Source organism: Phytophthora infestans, genomic scaffold (genome assembly GCF_000142945.1).
Source record: "Phytophthora infestans T30-4 supercont1.93 genomic scaffold, whole genome shotgun sequence".
Lineage (NCBI taxonomy): Eukaryota > Oomycota > Peronosporomycetes > Peronosporales > Peronosporaceae > Phytophthora > Phytophthora infestans.
In genome coordinates, this window is record NW_003303666.1 from 185,225 (window position 1) to 191,945 (window position 6,721).

Genomic DNA, 6,721 nt, shown 5'->3' on the forward strand with positions numbered 1-6,721 from the left:
ATCAATTTATAGAGAGAATCGAGAAAGTAAAATATATAAAACTCCGATTTTTAATACTTTATTAAAACAAAAAATTAATAGTTTTTTAAATCAAAAATTTTTATTATTTAAAAAAATTTTTATAATAGTTAATTAAAAATCTAATTAACTTAAAATAAGTGTATAGCTCAGTTGGTAGAGCACCGGACTTTTAATCCGATGGTCTTGGGTTCAAGTCCCAATACACTTATTAGGGGATATATTTCAACTGGTAGAAAGTATGTTTTGCAAATATAAGGTTATCGGTTCGAATCCGATTATCTCCATAATTATTATATAATTTTATGCAAAAAAAAATTAAAAAAAATATTAAACAACGTTATTTATTTAAAAATTTAGAAAAATCGGTTCAGCGTATCCAGGCAGCTGTCGAAATCCTCGCCACTGAAGCAAATGTCATCCACAAACGACCGTCGACCAAATACAGGTACCAGCGATGATTCGTCTGGCTCCCCGTTCGTAAACATGTCAGCGACGGGGCTGTTGACGAGTTGTAGTACAGGGTCGGTCTCTACCGGTGCTTCGCGGTCTGCCGCGAATTTCGTTTGAAACGAACCCTCGGCGCTTGGCCCACGACGTTCCTTGGCCTGTTCTTCAGCTAAGCGCATCCTCTCCGAGTATTCAAACCAACCTCCTTTAGGTTGAACGAACCCCCAGAGTGCGTTGTCAATCATACGCTGGTAGATCATCGGCGCGTTCTTTAACCCGAAAGGCATGCGTAACCACTCGAAATGTCCGAGTGCGCAGACGAACGCCGATACGTTACGCGCTCGCAAGGTCATCATGACCGTCCAGAAGCCGCTTGCTGCATCCAGCGAGCAGAACCATAGGTAGCGCTCGAGATCTGCTAACAGGTCGTCGACTAGCGGCATTGCATGCTCCATGATCGCAGTGATAGCATTCACCATCTTGTAATCAATGCAGAGCCGGATGTCCAGCCCGTTCTTTTTCATCACAATCACGATCGGCGATGCCCATGGACTGTCTGAAAAGACGATCAGTCCTGCTCGCAACAGAGCGCGCAGCAGCTCGTACAGTTTACCGAGAAATCGCAGCGGCACGCGCCGGGCACGCTGTTTAATTGGGGCGTGCCCCTGCGTGTCGATATCGCATACCGCGCCGTAGGCTGGCGGCGGCAGTGCGTTACCACTTGCAATCAGGATCTGCTCGTGGTTCTTCAGCGTCGCGACCAGACGTTCTCGGCGATCAGTCGACAACTGAGGATCAGCAACATTAGACGCAGTGTTGTCTATTGTCGTGTTGACATCTTCGGTCAGATCCGGCAGGAATGCCAGCTCCTTCGCGTAGTCCTCCAACCTAATGTTGCTAACCGGGTGCTCGTAGAAGTCATTTCTCGTACCCTCCGTTGCTTCATTTCCTTCGGTCGCTAACACTCGAGCAACCGAGATGTACGTTCCGTCCAACGTCGCTACGGACTCTTCCCTTGACTCAACATCGGCATCCGCTTTGATTTCAACAGTCGGTACTTGGTCCATCTCCTTCCCATCCTGGTTTCCCATCTCTGGGCCATCTGCCGAGTCGTCGTTCGCAATATTGAATGCGTGGGCCGCCGACATATTGGGTTGTTGACTTTTGTTCAGCTCCTCGTTCTACCGCTGTCTTGACATTTCGGAGTTCGCACCAATCTTGCAATGAATACTTGGTGCCGTACGCAACACCTCATGCGCGATGCCTGCATCCTCTGGATCAACCACCGATGTCTCGTTCGCAGATTTGGTGACACACATGGCCGGGACAGCTTCGTCAAAACGGGTGACTCCATTTAATCCAGTGCTGTTGCTTGTCGCTTCCGTGGTCACCCCTGACTGGACACTAACACTCGTTGGCGTATGTACCACGTTTACCGGCCTCAGTAGTTCGTGTGTACGCACTACCGAGGCTTCGTTCGCGTTATTGCTTCCGCCATGGGTTGTCGTGTACGTGTCCAAAGGTTCTGCGGAAGGCTGACCGTCGGCCGAATCCCCGGCTGTCACCCCAGACGCCAGACAGGCTTCCACTCGTTCACGTTCTTCCAGGATCAGTGCCCAGCGCTCTGCACACGTCAGACGATCACTAGAATCCACTAGCGAGTCTTCTAGAGGTCGTGCTAGCACCCCACTGGAGTCTGGGTAGTCTGGTCGATCAACTGCCGAAGGCTGAGTGGCAAGCCATTGTTCTTAGATTTCGCATTCACGCTGAAAGAGCTCGCGGTCTCTGCAACCTTCGTAGGACAACACTTGCCAGTCTTGGTACTTCTTGGACTCCAGAAGCACATAGCCGTCACCTCGTGGCAAATCCCCATCTGGAATCCACATCGCGATCGAATCGTGTGCTGGTAGGTACACAGTTCGATCAGACACGTTGGTCAATCGAATACTCTGAGACCGTCCGCGTCGAAACCTCGTTACTGACGGGATTAGCTTGTTCGTTCGACGAACCCACAGTACGTGTTCTTCCAGACCGACGTGGCGCTTCGCTAGTCGGTATTCTCGCCACTCGTGCGCTTGAATGTCCAACCGCTCGGGTGGCCCGGCGTTAACATGGGAGCCGTATTCTTCGCTGTCGATCATGTTCTTGGTCTTGATCAGTAGAATTTGAACTTCGTGCGGTAATTGCGCCGCGCCGTGAAACAGGTCCAACCGGATCCCAGCTGGGATCATAAAGTCGGTCCCGAGTACTACGTCGACGCCTGCACTATGCGCCATTACCCACATCTCGAACTCGTACACCATCTCCCATCCAAGCGTAATCTTGACGCACGCTCGTCGCGTCGTAGACACCTTGCCTTCGTTGATTCCTTGAATGTCAATGCGGCGTCCGTGATCAGGTACATCTCGGAGTCGCAACTTCTTGGCAAAGGCGTCAGTGATCACACTAACGTTTGCTCCTGTGTCGAGGAGGATCCTCGTTCGCTGGTCATTCACAGCGCCTTGCACCAGAGCTCTCATTCTGATCCGTCGGTCGAATTGCTTGGCCGACCACCACCCCTGTCTCTCACCAGGGTTCAACTTCATCATCTTGGAGTGACCCTTGGGCTCGTCTCGCGCTGCACTCGAAACCAAGCCGAGCGAATCCTCACTGGTGCCCTCATCAGCATCAGCACGCTCCACTCTCTCTCCAACACCTCCACCGAGGATTCTACTCCTCTCCTTTTCATTTTTCGTCGCGTTCACACTTGTTACGTAATTATCAGGCCATTCACTCTGCCCCATGAAAGCAAAGATACACTCTGTTTCCATTGAAGGCTCGGTTAACTGTGGCAGCCCGATAGGGACCAACTCAGTTGTAGTTGGCGGGCTGCCTAGTTTAAATGACGTTCTTGAACGACGGCCTTGAGCTCTGGCGGGAGTTCCTCCTTCGTGCCTTTAGTGCGCACGAATTTGGCAAGGTCTTGGAAGTTGCGGAAAAGTTCGCATTGTCCAGCATCGTGGAGCTGCTTGCAGAACTTGCATCGCTTGTTACAGTAGTGGGCGGAGTGACTCATGCCACCGCACACCGCGCATGGTCCGTACTGTGGGCGTCGGTTGTCGCGGTTGAAGTCACGTCGACCGCGTTGGTCCTGATTGAACCCACGGTCACTACTTCGGCGATCTTGATTGAAGCCATTCTCGCGATCAGGCGTGTTTCCACGCGGTTGACGGTTGTCCGAACGTGCGTAGGTGCCTTCAGCAGCTGCACGGCGCTCGTTTTCGTTAGCAGCGGCGAGGTATCGGTCGTTTTCATCCAATGAGAAATCACCATCCGTATTATCGGGCTGAAAGTCGCTGTACTCATCTTGGACATTGTCGTAAGCGTTCGGATCTTCGTTTGAATACTCGTTGCCTCCTTGAGCAGCTTCACGACCTTCTAATTCAGCTAGTAGGTCGTCCACCGTAGCTTCAATGAGTGTCACTCTTGGTTTGTTGCGGCTGTCATCGCGGCGACGGTCATCACGCCGGTTGTTGCGGGCGTACCCATCGTGGCGTCGCGTAACACGACTCTTAGAGTTTCGGTACTCACTGTCACGCTTGGCCATTCTCTCCTTGCCTTTGAGAACATCTTCGATGATCGCTTCGAGCTCGTGAATGTCGGCGACTCGAGCGTGGTAGAGACTCTCCGCTAGTTTGTCATCGTCGCATGTTGCCAGGAACTGCTGTACGTGTTCTTTCGCGTCGCGACCACTCTTCTCAAAGTGTAGACGGGCGGTCCGAGCGTAGCCGTTCAGCCTGTTTATGTAGTCGCACAGATGTTCATTACGTTCCCGCTTGGCGGAGTAGTAACGCGACAGTGCCGTCTGCGTGAACTGCGAGCAGTAGTAGCGGATGAACGCATCGCTCAACAGCTTCCACTTGCGCTTCGCCTTCTTCGGAAGTTGACGGAACCAATGAATGGCTCCGTCCCGGAGACTTAGCTCAAATGGAATGCACCATTTATCGGCATCTGTGTGGGTTCCTGTCATTTCATAGACGAACCCACGGAGCCACTGCATACAGTTCTCGCTCTTGTTGCAAGAGCCTGAGAACGGCGTGATGCGATCCAGCGGTCGGTGCGAAGCCATTTCAATCCTCGGTGTCGGGTCTACGTCGTTCAGCGTCGCCAGCTCATTCATCTGACGCATCAACTCGAGTTGAGGATCTTCCTCGTCGAATGTACGCACCAAAATGTCATCGTTACTGGACGAACCATCGCTGTCGACTTGACGACGTCCGGCACCACCTTTGCGGGCTCGCGCACCGCCTCGGCGACCGAACGAACTCTCGTTACTTGCGTAAATGCGTTGCATACGGCTCTCCGAACGTGGCGTAACCATGTGCGAGTCTTGAAAGTACGGTGAAGCTTCGGTAGTGCCAAAGGCACCACGCTCAGCTCCACGCTTGGTCGGAGGAGTACGAACGAGGCGTTGGGGCGTCGGCGGCAGTGGAATCTTAGACGGATCTTCATCTTGAATCATCGGTCGACTCACAGGCTGCTTTCCGGCATTGATACCAACAGCGCCAAACGCCTTCCGAAGCTTCTTCTTCCATTTCTGGAGAGCAGCTCCGGCTTCATGTGGACTCCAATCCTGGAGCGACATCGTCGATGGGTACGTCTCGTTCTCGGACCCCAGCGACAACAGTAGCGAAACTGAATCCTCGGCAACTTGACTAGTCGAAACCGAGTTGACTGGGTATTGAAGTTCCTGCGCAAGCGCAGGCCAGTCGGCCTTTTTCTTGGGGGATGGGCTTGAACAGCTGCATCCACTCGTCATTCTGCATCAGCGCTTGTACGCGGTCGAAAACGCGCTTGGCGGCTGGTGTATCACCGTTGATAGGTGGGCGAGGTGCCTTCAGCAGTGCTGAATGCTTTGCACTCGCCACCGAAGGTTTAAAACCCTCTGTCCCATCGTCATAATCATCATAGGCCGGTTCCGGTCCCGCAACATCATCGAGCTCGTCGGCGAGGTTCCTCGAAAGAGACTTGGTCGCCCCGCTCAGCCCCGATGATAGCGTGGCCGTCTCCGGCGTCGCTGCGCCTGGCTCTGGAGCCGGCGTCTTATCTTCGTAATCTTCATAATCGTGGGCGTCAGGACCGATGTCCGCTTCGTCGTCAAAGCTCACCGAAAGCTCGGTGCCGGCCGCAAAGCGCGCAGCCGGGCTTGAACTCTCGATGCGAGCCCCGCCAGACTTGGCAGGCGAAACCTGTACCGTCGGTTGTCCTCTTGCCATGTTTCTTGTCTTTTTCTTGTTCTTCTTCTCTTGGTAGCTCGTAAACTGGAAGGCCATACAAACAGTTCACAATGGTCACAATCTGTTCCCGGGTCGCGGCACCAGTTGTGGTGTTGGAAATCCCACGTGAACTCTAGCTACAGATGTAGTTAGGATGTTCCCACAACAATACGTCTACTAGGATAGTAAACGATCGTTCGGGCGGACCTGAAGACCCCAGTTCTGCCCTTGCACCGGGACAAACTGGACCTTGTAAACTACTTATATAGGCCAACCAGTAAAATAAGAACACGCTACTAGCACGAGCAAAGCTAGCAGGTGTTTTGAATCCTCGTGGTCCCAACAGCGGAAGGGTACCAGGCACGGGTAAGCCTTTTACGAGATCACCGAGTGTTCAACACTCGGCTGGAAGAAATAAAAGGGAGGCAATTCAAGCACTCCCAGTCGTGCAAATAGGCAACAATAAGCCGTCACGTAAAACCTCCCGATAATAATCGGCCAACACACAAAGTCTCTTGGCCTTGCCGGATGAACCCTCGCTACAGAGCTTCGAGTTCACCGACAGGCATAACACACTCAAACAAGCTTGACCTGACGCTTACCTTGAAGCCGGACATCGCTCTGTGTGCTTGAGTGGAAATTCTGTTCTGTATTTAAGCTTACCCTTTCGGGTCTATTCCTAATAAGAAGTCCTAATCAAGTATACAAATATCAAGTGAACAATGATCCGTTATGGATCTTCTTGCATGCCAAGCGTCCTCTGCACCGTCGCATGAGCATCTTTAACGGTCCGCGCCCTGTCCCAGACGGTGAACGTGTCTTCCAAAGGTCGCTGAGTATTCCGCGAACCTCATCCCCAACCGCCACTGAAGGGTTTTGTACCGTAGATGGGTCCGCTGAAATGCGAATCCCGGCCAGGTCCATTATTAGTAAATAAGGACAAGCCCTGGATTGAAGTGACATTATGGGCCCGTATCCCGATACTTGGTTGAAAAACT

The 6,721-nt window shown here is 52.1% G+C and overlaps 2 non-coding genes across 2 annotated transcripts; both read left to right on the forward strand.

Moving 5' to 3' along the window:
* Nucleotides 1-156: 156 nt before the first annotated feature.
* On the forward strand, nucleotides 157-229 carry PITG_30364. The gene has a single exon. It is a non-coding gene; the product is annotated as a tRNA-Lys (tRNA).
* A 3-nt stretch (nucleotides 230-232) lies between these two features.
* On the forward strand, nucleotides 233-305 carry PITG_30365. The gene has a single exon. It is a non-coding gene; the product is annotated as a tRNA-Ala (tRNA).
* Nucleotides 306-6,721: the final 6,416 nt, after the last annotated feature.